The 16,818-nt window shown below is 33.5% G+C and overlaps 1 protein-coding gene across 3 annotated transcripts in view; it reads left to right on the forward strand.

Moving 5' to 3' along the window:
- Nucleotides 1-16,354, forward strand: part of LOC127717643 (uncharacterized) — a 39,407-nt gene extending 23,053 nt beyond the window's left edge. Inside the window, exon 6 of one of the 3 annotated variants that reach the window (XM_052223365.1) lies at nt 16,217-16,354. The gene's annotated coding sequence lies outside the window, so the exon portion shown is untranslated. Of the gene's footprint in view, nt 1-3,473; nt 4,638-16,216 lie in introns of those variants that run through there. The other 2 variants (XM_052223363.1, XM_052223364.1) reach the window with 2 other exon arrangements.
- The last annotated feature ends 464 nt before the right edge of the window (nt 16,355-16,818 follow it).

Genomic DNA, 16,818 nt, shown 5'->3' on the forward strand with positions numbered 1-16,818 from the left:
ACAATGTTAGATCTGTAAATTTGCTTTCGCAAATTTTTGTTCTTCCCTCACCAGGATTCGAACTCATGCTACTGAGATATCTTGACACCAAATATCCGACACACTAGACCACTCGGCCACCTAGGCTTCACAATAATAAAGCTTTCGATGGCCACTGTTTCAACTGTAGATGTTTATATATATATATATACTTCAGTCCAGAAAACGTAAACTTTAGCGCAGAGGATGTTAATTGTACAGATAAAAATAACTAAGTAGTCCTGCATGGAAGATATTTAATCCAACATTTTTCTGATTTTGAAGCCAAAGTGTACTCTTATGAAGAGATTTTTTTTTAATGAAGAAGTAAATCTTTTGCAATAGATCCATTAAGGAACCAAACTTTTGCCATTTATAATAATAATAATAATAATAAATTCTTTATTTAAAGAGGGTAAACTCAGTTAGTTACAATAAACTAATCTTCCCTGAGGCCCTTAACGTACACTATAAGGTACGGGAGAGATCTGCATTTATTTTTGTTATCTGCTTGACCAGAACTTTGTTTTCATCACACTGGGGATCCCAAAACCCCCTTAATGAAATTAAATAGTTGTTCCCTTATAAATAAAAAGCTGAATTTCAAAGCCATACATGTATTTGGTTGAAAGTGAACTTGTCCAAGAGTTGTTAAATGCATATTTATGACGGGAAAATGATATATGAGATTTAAAAACTTTTAAAACTTTGTACTAGAATGAGGCACTGGGTCGGTTTATTTAAAGAGCTAGTTCTTAAGGTAAGTCGAATAAACTCATCATTGATACAAGGATTGAAATTTTGTATTTGGGCTAGACGCCCATTTTGTCTACAAAAGACTTATCAGTGACGCTCGAATAAAGTTCGAAGTTGAAGAGTTGCTACACGAATACATTATTCTGACTCCTGGAATACAAGATTTTCTTTTACACCTGATTAGCGGAAAAGCAGCTAAAACTAATTTTCAATTGATAGGTTTTATCAGGCACCAGTCTTAAATCCACGATCTTTTTTCCCCAATAAAAAGTTCTATAACTTTCAGAATAAATCTTGGTAAAACTTATCAATTTATTTTTTTGTAAGAGATGCATGGAAAGGTGGAACAGTATCTGCTTCCCTTTCTGTTTTTTTTTTTTTTTTTTGGTAGGGGTTTTGTTACTAAGTTTTTGATGTTGTTTCGTGTAGACTCTTTGTCTTTTTGTAGTTTTAATAAATTTCAGCACTCAGGTTTATTGCCGTAGTCATGGGTAGCCTCTTCATGGGGTGTTACATGCAGAACGATTTTTCGTGCCCTTTCGCAATATGCAAACATTCAAATGTGTCCCTGTAGAGCTTATACAATCACAATAACCGCCTTTCGATATATAGTATTCTTCTGTTACCCATTCTAACATTGGATTCGGACTTCTTTTTACTATACGTATTGCTGTGTGTTTGTTTATTTCACATTGGCTAGATGTATAGAGGTAAGATCTCACTAAACATGTTAAACATGCCGCATTTGTGCGACTCTCCTAAGTCAGGATTATCTTGCCTTTGTTAGTCTTGTATGGTTTTTTCACTTCTAATTTTGGTTCATTTATATGTTTCGAAGATTAATTCATATTTGTTGAGGATGAACTAGGATACATACAAATTGTTTAGATGCAAGCAAAAACCCACCTGTGGGATATCCTCGCTTCTTTTCTGAATCAAATTTAACTTTAAAAAATTTAGCATTTCGCAAATAATACACGCTTTTAATATCTGAAAATAAAGAAAAATAGTGTCAAATACACTTACGTCCGATACGTTGCTTTTGTCAGATACATGTGTATATATGTCTCTGCTTATGTTAACCACGATCACACATATTTGTGTGGGAATTGTTCAAGCATGAGTTTAACGATTAATATTTTAATGAAATTATTGAAGAAAGTTACTTTAAATTTATCAGCAAATTGTCAACGTGGATCATCAAGATTTGCAAGTCAAGGATGCTTCAATGGTTTAAAAAGTAATGTGAAAAGATAAACAAACAAGTTATGAAGCAACCATTTAACTTAAAAAGGGGGAGGGGGTTATGGTTTTAAAGTCAGAATCATTTTTTTTTAGTTTTTCAACACTATCAATCAATTATTTCTTTTCAAAATTTTAACACTATATTGTATGTGGAAAATCGGGATTCAGATTTTTTTTTTTAATATGGCTAGACCACAATATTTTTTTTCATCAAATTAGGAACCAGAATATTTTTTTAGGAAAAAAGAACATAACTCCCTTGAAGTTAAATGCTCGTTCTCTTACGCTCAAAGTAAAAACGAAAAGCTTAGTTGTTTTTAGAAAATTAAACTGTCTCTCTCTCTGTGATTTATGTTTTTAGAAAATTAAACTGTCTCTCTCTCTTTGTGTGATTTAATTGTATATAATAGAAAAAGGCAAAGGTCTAGAATTGGAGGCTAGGAATGTGTCTGTTGAGAAGAGGTACTCTGGTGCGCCTCACTCCTGAATCTGCACTTGAGTTTTGATTAAAGATCAACTAATTATTTACATATAGATCGTTTAGTTCATTTACATACACATTTTAACACCCCTTTTTTGCCCCTTAATACCAAATGGTTTGAGCCATAACCCCCCCAAAGCCAATTTTAACCATCCCTTTGTGGTAAGGAAACTTGTGGTATAATTTCAGAGAGATCTATACACCATTCCACAAGTTATTGTCTGGAAACTAGATGCTTACTTGAGCCTCTTTTTTGCCCATAATTCTTAAACTGTTGGGACCATAACCCCCAAAATCAATCCCAACCTTCCTTTTGTGGTCATAAACCTTGTATTTAAATTTCAAATTTCTATTTACTTATACTTAAGTTATTGTGCGAAAACCAAATGTCTTCGGACGATACGACTTGATACCAATATAGTACTTACAAGATTTACTGTACCAATGATCTTAAGCTGCAACAGATGTGTACTTCGACAACTCATATTAACAAATGTATGTCTCTTCAGTGATTTTCAAAGCCAAAACCTAACACAAACACAGCAGAGCTGATAAAACCATAGGAAGCAAGTCATTTCGCACCTCTGCCATTTCGTACCCAACATTTACCATTTCGTACCCACGATAATATCCATTTCGTACCCTATAGGCTAAATGCATCTACCATTTCGTACCTCATGGACTTAAAACATGTTAACTATTTCGTATTATATTTGTAAAGTTTTTCATAATTTTAATGTTAATGTTTAAATTTTGCATCTAGACGTAACAATTTTATAAAGACCAAGGATTGGTTTGATTAAGCAGCACTTGGAAACTTTAGTAGTTTTAATTACACTTTGTTTGTTTGCAGGATTTGATCTTAATTAATTATATATTAATTGTTAAACACTAAAAGTTTGAGGTTAATTAACCAACAAAGAAATAATTATCTTCAACTGTTTTCATAGTAATTAATAGTTGTATTTGTTAGGAAATGCAGTGAAAAGGGACACAAGCTGATTTTTACTCAAGAAGGAAGCCGTGAGTCAAAGTGTTTGCATAAGTATTTGCACCTTATGTGACCAATCGAAGAACTTGCTATGGCTTTTAAATTTTAGAAATTACAGACAGCCAATAGATTATTCACAGTCTAAGCAAAATGCCGCAACCAATGCCTTCAAGCAGCACAGATAGTCAATGATGCCATGGTTAGTCATTCCGACCACACAGCACCAGCAGGTAGCAGCCCTTATGTACACAACCTTCAGAGGTCCACTTACCGTCTACGTGAGAAAAGCAGACCAAAAGATCCAACAGATTTAAACTTTGAGGTATGATTTGAACCAAGTGAATGGTTCCTTCCAGTATTATCAGAATATTTACAATAATTATATGATTGATATGAAATTTATTATCCGAAAATTTAATAAAATTGATATAAGAAGATGTGGTATGAGTGCCAATGAGACAACTTTCAATCCAAGTCACAATTTCTAAAAGTAAACCATTATAGGTCAAAGTACTGACTTCAACTTATTCAAAATAATTAATACCTTAACTTATTCAAAATAATTAATACCTTAACTTATTCAAAATAATTGAAATGTAAAAACACAGCTCAGCAACATGAACATTAGTGCGTCCTTCAACAATGTGCAAAACCCAACCTCATAGCAAATATTAAACATTTTATAACATTAAACTAATTTGTTTATTACACTAAATATACAGTGTAATGTAATAGTATTTAAACAGTTATACAATAGTTGCTATAAAAGGTTCAAATTTAGTGCCATATATATGTGCATAGATATATATGCTTGTTTGCCATTTTGGCATTACAGAATTGTTATTATTAGAGCTTTCTGTTTATATTGTTTTGTATATGCATACCAACAGAAAAATAAAATTAACTAACAATTATGTCATTAGGAAAGATTTATGCAAGTTGAAGCAAAGGAAAAAAATATAATATGAAACAAGTATAACATTTTAAACTTAGTAAAAATAAATTAAATAGTCCTGAGAAGATCTCATGTGTTTATATATGCTTGTTTGCCATTTTGGCATTATAGGATTGTTTTTATTAGTGCTTTCTGTTTATATTGTTTTGTATATGCATACCAACAGTAAAATAAAATATTTGTTAAGTCTGTTTGGTTTTTAGTTATTCATGATTGAGTGATTGTTTAATAAGGGCATGTGGAGTATACGTCTATGAAACAGTTTGTACCAAGACACGTAACACATGAAAATCATGTACGAAATAATATACATATAAATCTTCCATGAGTTACGAAATGGTATACATATAAATCTGCCATGAGGTACCAAATGGCATACATATAAATCTTCCATGATGTACGAAATTGTATATATATAAATCTTCCATGAGGTACAAAATGGTATAACATATAAATCTTCCATGAGGTACGAAATGGTATACATGTAAATCTTCCATGAGGTACGAAATGGCATACATATAAATCTTCCAAGAGGTACGAAATGGTATTACATATAAATCTTCCATGAGGTACGAAATGGCATACATATAAATCTTATATGAGGTACGAAATGGTATTACATATAAATCTTCCATGACGTACGAAATGACATACATGTTAATATTCCATGAGGTACGAAATGGTCAAGGTACGAAATGGTTATTGCCAGGGTACGCAATGGGAGGTACGAAATGGTCAAGGTACAAAATGACTATAATTCAAACCATAGAGGACCTAAAGTATACCTAATGATTTCTAAACTTTTTATATAAGCAATGAAAAAAATATCTGTATTTTAATGCTAGAACCTAATTAGTGGCTACTGTGCAAGTGATATACCCGGGGTCTGATAGTCTGCTAACAAAGGTTTCAGTGATGGTTTTTTTTTTGGGGGGGGGGGGGGTGACAGATATTAGAAAATTAATAAAAACATAGAAGAGAGCATACAGAAAGGACAAGAAGAATAAGATTTCTGAGAACAAAAATATGCTTCTTCATCAAGTCACTCTACCCCGTATCTTATATAAGAGGATTTCGTTAAAAAAAAGTTTTTTTTCATTCCATATACGGGATAGAATGAGGATCAGTATATAAGAAAAAGACACTTCTTTTAGAAATTGTTGTAAACATAAAAAGACACTTTTTCTTTTATAGAAATGATTGTATATATACTGATCCTCATTCTATCCCGTATCTTAAAAAAAAGACACTTATTTTAGAAATCGTCGTAAATATACTGATCCTCATTCTATCCCTTATATGGAATGAAAAGATACTTTTTAGCTCACCTGGCCCAAAGGGCCAAGTGAGCTTTTCTCATCACTTGGCGTCCGTCGTTCGTCGTCGTCGTTAACTTTTACAAAAATCTTCTCCTCTGAAACTACTTGGCCAAATTAAACCAAACTTGGCCACAATCATCATTGGGGTATCTAGTTTAAAAAATGTGTCCGGTGCCCAGGCCAACCAACCAAGATGGCTGCCATGGCTAAAAATAGAACATAGGGGTAAAATGTAGATTTTGGCTTATATCTCTGAAACCAAAGCATTTAGAGCAAATCTGACATTGGGTAAAATTGTTAATCAGGTCAAGATCTATCTGCCCTGAAATTTTCAGATGAATCGGACAACCCGTTGTTGGGTTGCTGCCCCTGAATTGGTTGTTTTAAGGAAATTTTGCCGTTTTTGGTTATTATCTTGAATATTATTATAGATAGAGATAAACTGTAAACAGCAATAATGTTCAGCAAAGTAAGATCTACAAATAAGTCAACATGACCAAAATGTCAGTTGACCCCTTAAGGAGTTATTGCCCTTTATAGTCAATTTTTAACAATTTTTCGTAAATTTTTGTAATCTTTTACAAAAATCTTCTCCTCTGAAACTACTAAGACAAATTTAACCAAACTTGTCCACATTCATCATAAGGGCATCTAGATTAAAAAATGTGTCCGATGACCCCGCACGCGAACCAAGATGGCCGACATTGCTAAAAAATAGTACATAGGGTAAAATGCAGTTTTTGGCTCATATCTCTGAAACCAAAGCATTTAGAGCAAATCTGACGAGGATAAAATTGTTCATTAGGTCCAGATCTATCTGCCCTGAAATTTTCAGACCAATCAGGCAACACGTTGTTGGGTTGCTGCCCCTGAATTGATAATTTTAAGAAAATTTTGCAGCTTTTGGTTATTATCTTGAATATTATTATAGATAGAGATAAACTGTAAACAGCAATAATGTACAGCAAAGTAAGATCTACAAATAAGTCAACATGACCAAAATTGTCAATTGACCCCTTAAGGAGTTATTGCCCTTTATAGTCAATTTTTTTCAATTTTACAAAATATTTTCCACTGTAACTACTGGGCCAAGTTCATTATAGATAGAGATAATTGTAAGCAGCAAGAATGTTCAGTAAAGTAAGATCTACAAACACATCACCATCACCAAAACACAATTTTGTCATGAATCCATCTGTGTCCTTTGCTTAATATGCACATAGACCAAGGTGAGCGACACAGGCTCTTTAGAGCCTCTAGTTTTAGAGAAATTCTCTTTATATATCAGGGCCGTAACTAGGGTACGAATTCAGGGAAGGCAGGAATTTGGGGGCCGCCGATTGAGGCCCCCAGAGAGGTTGGGGGTTCGGGGGGCGAAGCCCCAGCCGATTGTTTTTTTTTCTCAGTAAAATGGCTAAAAATGATCAGTTTTCCTTCGATTTCCATGTTTTAAGACTCAACAGTATTGCTTGAACCTGGAAGCAATTTTTACGCAAAACAAACTGAGACTGCTGTTCGGGTGAGCTAAGGCTCCATGCAAGTGTTGAAGGCTGTACTTTGACCTATAATTATTAACTTTAAATACATTGTGACTTGGATGGAGAGTAACAGTTATCTCATTGGCCACACGACAAAAAAAAATAAACAAAATACTGGAATAGGGAATTGCAAGGCCATTTCATGGCAGGCTGTTCTGAGGGATATGTTTAGATCTGAGCGAACAGTTCACTGACTCCAGTCTGGTAGATTTTGTCTCTTTGAAACATTTCTTGTTTGTCATAATTATGGTTTATCTGTTATGTATTTGACGTACCTTAGTAACTTAATTTTTAAACCTATGGTTGCTAAGATAAAACAACGAATTCATTATCAAATTTTACAGGAACAAAATTCATATATTATGGAATCATCAAAATTATCATTTTTCAACATTATTGTTTTTCAAATAAACGTGCACACTATGTTGATCAATTGATTATGTGGAAAGATAGGGCAACTTTGGTAAAACTTGGCTAAGTGCACACAAACTTGAAATTGAAAGAGGCAGGTACCTGCGAGTTAACAGAGAAGAAAGGTTGTGCAAATTATGTCATATTAATAATATAGAAGACGAAAAACATTTTATCTTGCACTGTACAAAATATGAATCACAAAGAAATGTACTTTTATCAAAATTGTCCAATTTTAAAAATTGTGACAAACAATTCAAAACTGAGGATGAATATATCAAACTACAACTTAATAGTAAGACTTAGTGTAGAAAAACACTTAGATTGATACAATCTTTTATTAATCAATCATTTGAATATTAAGGAAAATGGATAGAATGAGGATCAGTATATATATAAGACGATTTATGTAAGATACAGGATAGAATGAGGATCAGTATATGTACAATACAAATATTTTATTGGTACAAACTCAATTACAATAATTGGCAACGGCCCATACAACTAGTATACAAATAGTAATGATGCAGCAATTAAACAATACTACATAGCATATTAATAGGCACATTTCGAACAATGAAATTTGCAGTTATATATATATATATATATATATATATATATATATATATTAAATTAAGATCCATTTATTACATCGGTGATCCGTTTATTTGGCAATCGCCAATGGCAGTCAGCAGGGTTTAAGAACATTTGTTGTTCGACCTGTTCGTCAAATGCGTTTTGTTAAAATATACTTTTTCACTTTTTTGGTCTTTTGGAAAATGTTGTTTGTGCTGTATTTAGACCCCTCTAACAAGAAATTTGTTTTGCATGCACACGTATAAAAATTGCGGTTTTTATCCAACGCAATCATAGGTTTGAACGTTGTTTTCAATTTAGACTTGTTTATATTTTTTCGTTTGGGCTTGTATTATATTTGCCTTAGGGTTTATATAATCCGTTCATCCTAATTTGACTCCTCAAAATTCAAGAGTCTATCCTAAATTGAGGTAAATTGTTGGGCTTTCCAAATACCTTTTCGATTCCTAACATCACTGAAGAGACATTATTTGTCGAAATCCGGATATGGTGTACAAAAACCTTTGCACCTTTTGGTTGCGGTATAGCATCTTCTCCGCAAGTTCATTGTTTTCTGTTTAGTATTAAATTTAAAATTAAGATCCATTTATTACATCGGTGATCCGTTTATTTGGCAATGGCATTCAGCAGGGTTTAAGAACATTTTATTGTTCGACCTGTTAGTCAAATGCGTTTTGTTAAAATATACTTTTTCACTTTTTTAGTCTTTTGGAAAATGTTTGTGCTGTATTTAGACCCCTCTAACAAGAAATTTGTTTTCCATGCGTGATTGACAAAAATTTAAACAAATTCATAAAAAATATTTAATAACAATGTAAGTGTTTGTAAATGATGTATCAATGCCTTAGAAATAATCCTCTTTGGTTCTTTTTCATGTTCTGAGTATGGTTTTGTCTTGTTCTGCTGTCTGTTTGTTCAAGAATATGCGATGGAATGGCTACAAAACAAGTGTATTACTTTATAAAATAAAATAAGTCTGGTTTGTAAACGTCTCTCAGCTAGTGGTGGCCAACTGATTTAGCATGTTTGTGACACTGCTCGTGTGATCGTAGTTGTTGCTGAGGAATATTATTAATGGGTTATGATTTTGCCATGAAATATGTATATGGGTCAGGATTTCACAAGACTTCAATGTATGAATGGGGGGTGTTTTTGAAATCCCAGCTGCACATCTGTACCAAAAAAACCCATGTTGAGACCCCTCGCCCCCCGTGTAAATATATATATATATAAAATCTTTCCTTTATTACTATATATATAATAAAATATTAATTTTCGCGAACCATTTAGGTCACAGAAATTCCAAAAAATGGCATCAGTAAGGAGAGTTGTACAAATGATGTGAATACACAGAACCCGGATCCAAATTATCTTTTACTAAAAGTATTCATCATTTTCTGTTTTGTATGTACTAACAACATTTCATTTTTCTACAATTTCGATTAAAATATTATAAAACCTGCAGTTCAATAGGTCACATGCCCCAAATAAACATTCCCCGATTGGTCGAACTACTGTGGCCTCGGTGTAAAGCAACGCAAGCCTCGATGTAAAGATCACGCTTCCAAAAATAGAGGTATGTCCCAACTTAACATTCCCCGATTGGTTGAATTGCTGCTCGATGTAAAGCAACGGAAGCCTTGATGCAATGAAGAAAAGGGGTTGACAGGATAAACGTAATCGTTATAAATTTTAACTTCATGGTTCTTATGCAAGCAAATTTAATAAACAATGATTTTATACAGTTGTGTTATTGTTTTCACCTTACATAGGGCTTTATTTCTGATCTTATTTCTGTGTACACAATTCTGAATCTACATATTTCACCTATATCAATATTAGGTAATCCGTTTGGACGATTCCATATACTATAATGTTTTAGGGTTTTATAGCTTTAGTGTCGAGTTGGTGTATAGTATTGAGGGCTATCTGCGAGAAATAAATCCTTTTTTCTGATAGATTAACTAAATTCAAAACCAATATAAAAATAGTTAACACATGTATTTTATTTAACCGAGTAAATTGATCGGAATGTGAATGATACATAAACCTAAAATTCGTTTTGGTCTATCCCAGTGATGACATTTGCGCGGGAATTTAGTCCATTGACATCGTAATATAATTTACTTTGGATTGTAATTATCTTTAGATGTAATGTTACAGGATTTAATGTGAAATTATTTGTCTCTTCTTTTATAGTACACGAGTTTGACGTCAGGTTTGTACACATGAAGTCTCTAGTCTAAAAAAAAAAGCCAGTGACAGAACGATAAACAGATAAGTAACTGTCTAGGGCCAAGTAAGGGAGGTGAAAAAAGCCAGTATTACGCAGAACGATAAACAGTTACATAGACGGATCCAGGGGTGTGGAAAATTTGGTTGATTTTATAGGGAAGCAGGGGCGGATCCAGCCATTTTATAAAAGGGGGGTTCTTAACTCGGGACAAAGGGTGGGGGGGGGGGGGGGGTGTTCCAACTATGTGTCCCCATTCAAATGCATTGATCGTCCAAAAAAAGGGGGGGTTCCAACCCTCGGAACCGTCCCCCCGGATCCGCCACTGGGGAAGCATGACGGGAGTGGGCAACCCTTAGGTCAGTCAGCGGCCACCCCCCTTTTATGAAAAGTTGTGGATCCGCCACTAAGATTTATATAAGCAGGTTTTCTTTGTGTAGATACCTTTAAATATCACCAACTGTGACTGAGTACACAATTTGATTCATTTTAGCTCATTAGCTGGGCTCACTCGCTAAAAAGGTTCATTGCGGGCCTGCTCACTGGCTAACATTTTACGATATTCATGACTCGTGTAGAAAAGCCGATAATCTATACATGTGTGTGAGGAGTAGTTATCAAGCTTGCTTTCGTCTGTAAAAACTGTCTTAGGCCAAGTTAGGGAGGTGAAAAAGCCAGTAATAGAACGATAAACAGATGATCAGGTTTTCTTCATATAGATCCCTTAAAATATCCCCCACTGAGGACACAATTTGATTCATTTAAGCTCATTAGCTTCGCTCACTCGCCATAATAGGTTCATTGCGGCTTACTGGCTAATATGTGTAGAAAAGCTGATAACCTATACATACATGTACATGTATATGGTCAGATCATATGTTTTCGTTCGTCATATGAATTTGTACTATGCATGCCTTATCAATGGAAATTGTGACGACAGTATGCATTCTTAATAGCACGAAAAACGATGAGAAGAGGATACATATGTCAACCAAAATTTTTCAGCAACGTCAAAATATGTGAGGACACACTATCAAGATCTATTAAGCTTGCGTTCATGTTGCGTTAAAACTGTTTTAGGAAGGTGAAAAATACCAACAATATAACAATAAATAGATAATCGATATTGTAAAATATCAATGTGTTGAAAAGCCAATGGTCTACATATATACTTAAATATGTCAACCATAAAATAAAACTGATTTAATTTACACCACAACTGTTGAAAAAACCTTTATGTTTATATAACTTATCTCATTCTAGTCCATTCAACTGACAGAATCAGTGTACATTTCATGAACTCTTTAATAACAATAATCATCATGGACTATTCTTTATAGCAATATCTGTTAGCCATTTAGGGGTCTTTTGCATTCAAAGTTTAGTTTTAGTGGGTTTATTTTGCGAAAAAGAACTCAATTTCCAGATCAAAGTTAACATTTTCTATATATTTTGTTGTGTCAAAATGACCTAATGAATATAAAGGACAGTACCCATATAGACCCAAAAATGGTATATCACATTCTACACATGACATTTAAGCAGGAAAGACTGCCATTGGAGTATATAACTTTTAACCTGTGTATGTATAATTAAAATATGATAATAAAATTCATATCTTTTTCAGGACTTCTGATCGAACCATGTACATGTAGTATGGCATGTTTGTGAGATATGGTTTTGGTGGATAGGATGTTCATGAAGGACCTGTAGTACAAAGTATATCACTGGATTGAGCTCTTTGTCTAAGTGTATTATTTAAGTGCTTTGCTTTGAGCTCAGTTCATTGTTATGCAATTCATTCTTTGTGAAATAAAGATTTGACAGACAACTCTCATGTACAAGGATTTGTCAGGGTAGTATCCATTCTATGTACAATGTAAGTAATAAGGAGATAAAAGCATTTTATTATGATTTGAACCAAACATTTTTTGTCCTTTAACCAAATTTTAAAAAAAGAACAAATTTACCCGACAATGCTTCACTCGCTACTAGCAATATGATGCTAGGTTGTTTTAATATATCTGTACTGCCTACTGATGACTCGGTCCTGAGTGTAAATGGTCATTCAGTATGTTAAAAAAAAAAAAAAAAATTTATAAGGCCGATCTGGCCTAATTGATTTCTAAAACTAAATTTCATTGTACATGTTCAACATTTTTCATTCATTTGTTTATTTCTTAATTTGTGTGAATTAACATTGTTACAGTAAATGTTAATTACTACACTTTCATACCACAACAAATACTGTATTGGTATCACTTATATTTGTATCCATATAACAAAAAAAAATTGAAAAGAGAATAATTTTGCAATACCTTTTTCATATTGAATACTATAACTTTTTTGATATTTAGACATATTATGTAGATTTTCATAATACCCACTTGACATGCTTGAAGTTCTATCAGATTACTTTTGGATCAGTTATGAGTCTTTGAAGCATGCTCACAAAGGTTTTTTTGTTGATATCGTTTTCATATTGGTCAAAACTTTTTTTTTGCTTCGGCCAGCTTTGGAGGAGATGTTATCAAAGAATTGATAAAAAAACAACACAGAAGTTTACTTTCTAGCTCATCTAGCCCCAAGCATCATGTCAGGCATTTTCATTACTAAAAACCAATAAATGTCTTCTAATCTGAGAAACAATGTTGACATTTTAACAAAATATTTTACTAATGATACTGACAATCCACCACAAAGTAATATAAATAGAACCATACAAATAGTGAGCAAATACATATAAAAAAGATGTGGTATGATTGCCAATGAGACAATTCTCCACAACAGACAAAAATGACACAGAAATTAACAACTACGGGTCACCGTACAGCCTTCAACAATGAGCAAAGCCCATAACCCATAGTCATTTATGTTATTTATGTACACAAAATAAACGAAAAACAAATATTATGTAACACATAGACAAACGACAACCACTGAATTACAGCCTCCTGATATCATGTTCTCAGATATCATCTCCCATTTAAAAAAAAATCACATGAAAAATGAACCTATTATGTGTTGCTCTCCTAGCTACAAAATTTATCCAAAATCAAAGATGTGGAAAATATTCTATCATAATCATTTGGTCATTAATGCAATTAGTGTCTCTTCCATGCCCTCTTGAACATAAAATCTAAATATTAAATAAACAACACTCCTCATGCTCAGGTTGGTTGTCATCGTGCAACACAGTTAATAACACCATATAGGAAAAACATAGAACTCCTTTTGTCATATAAAACACTGTCAAACATCCAAACATACTATCCACATTCATCTGTGTCCACACTTGTATTTATAAGAAAATACCGCAGTGTTAGATATGTTGAAAATCTGCATTTTTCTTCAATCCCGTACTGGATAGAAACTCGATATAGCCAAAACAACACGTTTACACAGAGAAATTATCAGAAAACGATTTTACTTATTGCTACCTCCGCCATATTGGGATCGTGGAAACTGCAGTTACCCTGATCTAATAAGTTAAACTAAGAGATATAAATATTGATAAATTTAAGTGTCTATTCGCAAGCGATGTTGAGTTTTCCCCTTTGAAAAAGATTCTCTGCGGCTTACGATCCTGTAATTCTTACTCACCGTGACCTTGTCTTGATACTTCCACATACTTCTATTACTTTCCAAAAGGTCTTAAGAAATGCGCACACAGCTACTATAATATATTTTGCAATAAAGATTATATAATATCTATCATCGTAACCCGAATATATTCAGTCGTTATATTTCACTGCTCTACGATGGCTACATTAACCCATATTAAAATATTAAAATTGAGAGTAAATCAAATGTGAAATATTTAGGTATATATATCATCAATGATTTGTATCTTTTATTTTTACATGTATACTATACAAATCCTTGGTATCATCTGAGACTACTATATTTATCTCGAGATATTTATATAATAGTAGTTTCAGGTATCATTTTGGACAAATTTTTATCTGGTGAACAAGTTGAACGCATGATGGAAAAAAGATTTGGACTCTATAATTTCACCATTAACAATAGGTAACGAAAGAATTCAAGGAATAGAAGTCACTAGTGAGCCTAATTTAATTATTCTTTCTGTATACTTACCTTGTAAAGGATCATCTCAACACCTTAGTGATTTTCAAGACTGTATTGCTCAGTTACATGAAATAGTCAGTACGTATAAACAAACACACCAAAATAATTATTGGAGGATACTGCAATGAGAATATTGTAAATTTGGTACCAATGAGCATTGAGTTATAACTAACACAGTTTTAACCTCTATATGTAGACTGTCAAAAACATGTTTAACCCCGCCGCATTTTTGCGCCTGTCCCAAGTCAGGAGCCTCTGGCCTTTGTTAGTCTTGTATCATTTTTAATTTTAGTTTCTTGTGTATAATTTGGAGTTTAGTATGACGTCCATTATCACTGAACTAGTATACATATTTGTTTAGGGGCCAGCTGAAGGACGCCTCCGGGTGCGGGAGTTTCTCGCTGCATTGAAGACCCATTGGTGGCCTTCGGCTGTTGTCTGCTCTATGGTCAGGTTGTTGTCTCTTTGACACATTCCCCATTCTTTTCTCAATTTTACCTTAGTGATTTTCAAGACTGTATTGCTCAGTTACATGAAATAGTCAGTACGTATAAACAAACACACCAAATAGTTATTGGAGGAGACTGCAATGAGAATATTGTAAATTTGGTACCAATGAGCATTGAGTTATAACAAACACTGTTTTAACCTCTATATGAAGACTGTCCGAGAGTTCACAAGAACAGTAACCAGTACTCCGTTATTCCTTGTTCGTGTTTGTCTTACCGCTGGTAATTTTTGGTATTATCAGCTTTTCAACGAATGTACTATATTTTTGATTTTTAAATAGTTTAGACTCGAGCACACTGAAGAGTCATTAGTTGTCGAAATGCGCTTCATGCACAGTACAATTCGTACCGTTTAAATTATTAATGAATACATGTGTCAAAAATTAGCACAGATATGTTCAACTTGTCGTACTCACAAATGCTGTATTTTCTCGTTTAGAACATATCGGATTGCGACTTTCCCCTAGCATTTTATTTGCCATGGACAACAAAATGAATGTCAGTAGTAGAGATGGAACTGGTAGTATACGAGTTGAACCACTGTTCACATTGCTCAATCTTTTTTTTTCCTGTGAAGTGGTTTTGGAAATGTTTTTTTGACTGATCGTCTATTCTATTTTATTGTTGCTTTTTTCCACGTATGGTTTTTAATTACCATCTTATATGATACAGTAAAATTGTTATCGTCAGTGTTATTTAAAACTCGTCTCTCCTGCATTCATTTGATTTTTGATTTTTTTTGGTGTTTTTAACGCCACCTTTAAGCACCGCTTTTGGGCTATTTCGTGGCGGCCAGTTTTTATTGGTGGAGGAAGCCGGAGTGCCGGGAGAAAACAACCGACCTTCGATAAGAAAACTAACAATCCTAGTCAATAAAGATTGGAGTCGAGTGCACCCGCATGAGCGGGGTTCGAACTTACAACCTCAGTGTTGACTGGCTAGTGATTACAGAAGTAACTACTTAGACCACTCGGCCACCGAGGTCCCCCTCCTGCATTAATGTTACACATGAAAATGAAAGGTCCAAAAATAAGTTAATACTAATGTACTATTAAAACATTTTTCTTGCAGGTTTACAAAAAAAGACAGTCGTGAATTTTCACACAGGATGAGCTATATATAACAATGTATTCCTGATCGTGCGAATCATTTTTTTTCCATATTGTCTTTTCTCCATTACTTTTAAAAAGTCATAAAGCAAGTTCCCTAGCTGTTATCGTTATAGATTTTTTCAAAGCTATACACATACATGTAACAATAGAACGTCGAGTAGAATATTTTTCATTGATACATTTACTACCAATCTATATTAAACAAGTAGAATGGAATTATCAAAGATTACTACGAAGAACAGACAAGACTATCATTGGCGCAAATGTTCATCCATGTCCAGTGCACAATGTTAAACCGATATAGTGCGCATTGCGATGTCTACAATGAATTAACAACCGTGTCTACATCGTTTGTGTTGTATTTAAAGAAAAACTAAAAACGTCGTGTTTTAGTGTAACACATGTGTAAATGTTTCCCTTAGTGTTTTTCTAATTGGAAATGTTTGTCAGGAACACGACAATTGTTTTCCATTCGTTTGATGTTTCTGAGCATTTGGTTTTGCCGTTTGATTAGGGATAAGTGATACTCTGATATTCCTTGTACACCCTGTTGTGATTGGC

Source organism: Mytilus californianus, unplaced genomic scaffold (assembly GCF_021869535.1).
Source record: "Mytilus californianus isolate M0D057914Y unplaced genomic scaffold, xbMytCali1.0.p SCAF_10, whole genome shotgun sequence".
Taxonomy (NCBI): Eukaryota; Metazoa; Mollusca; class Bivalvia; order Mytilida; family Mytilidae; genus Mytilus; species Mytilus californianus.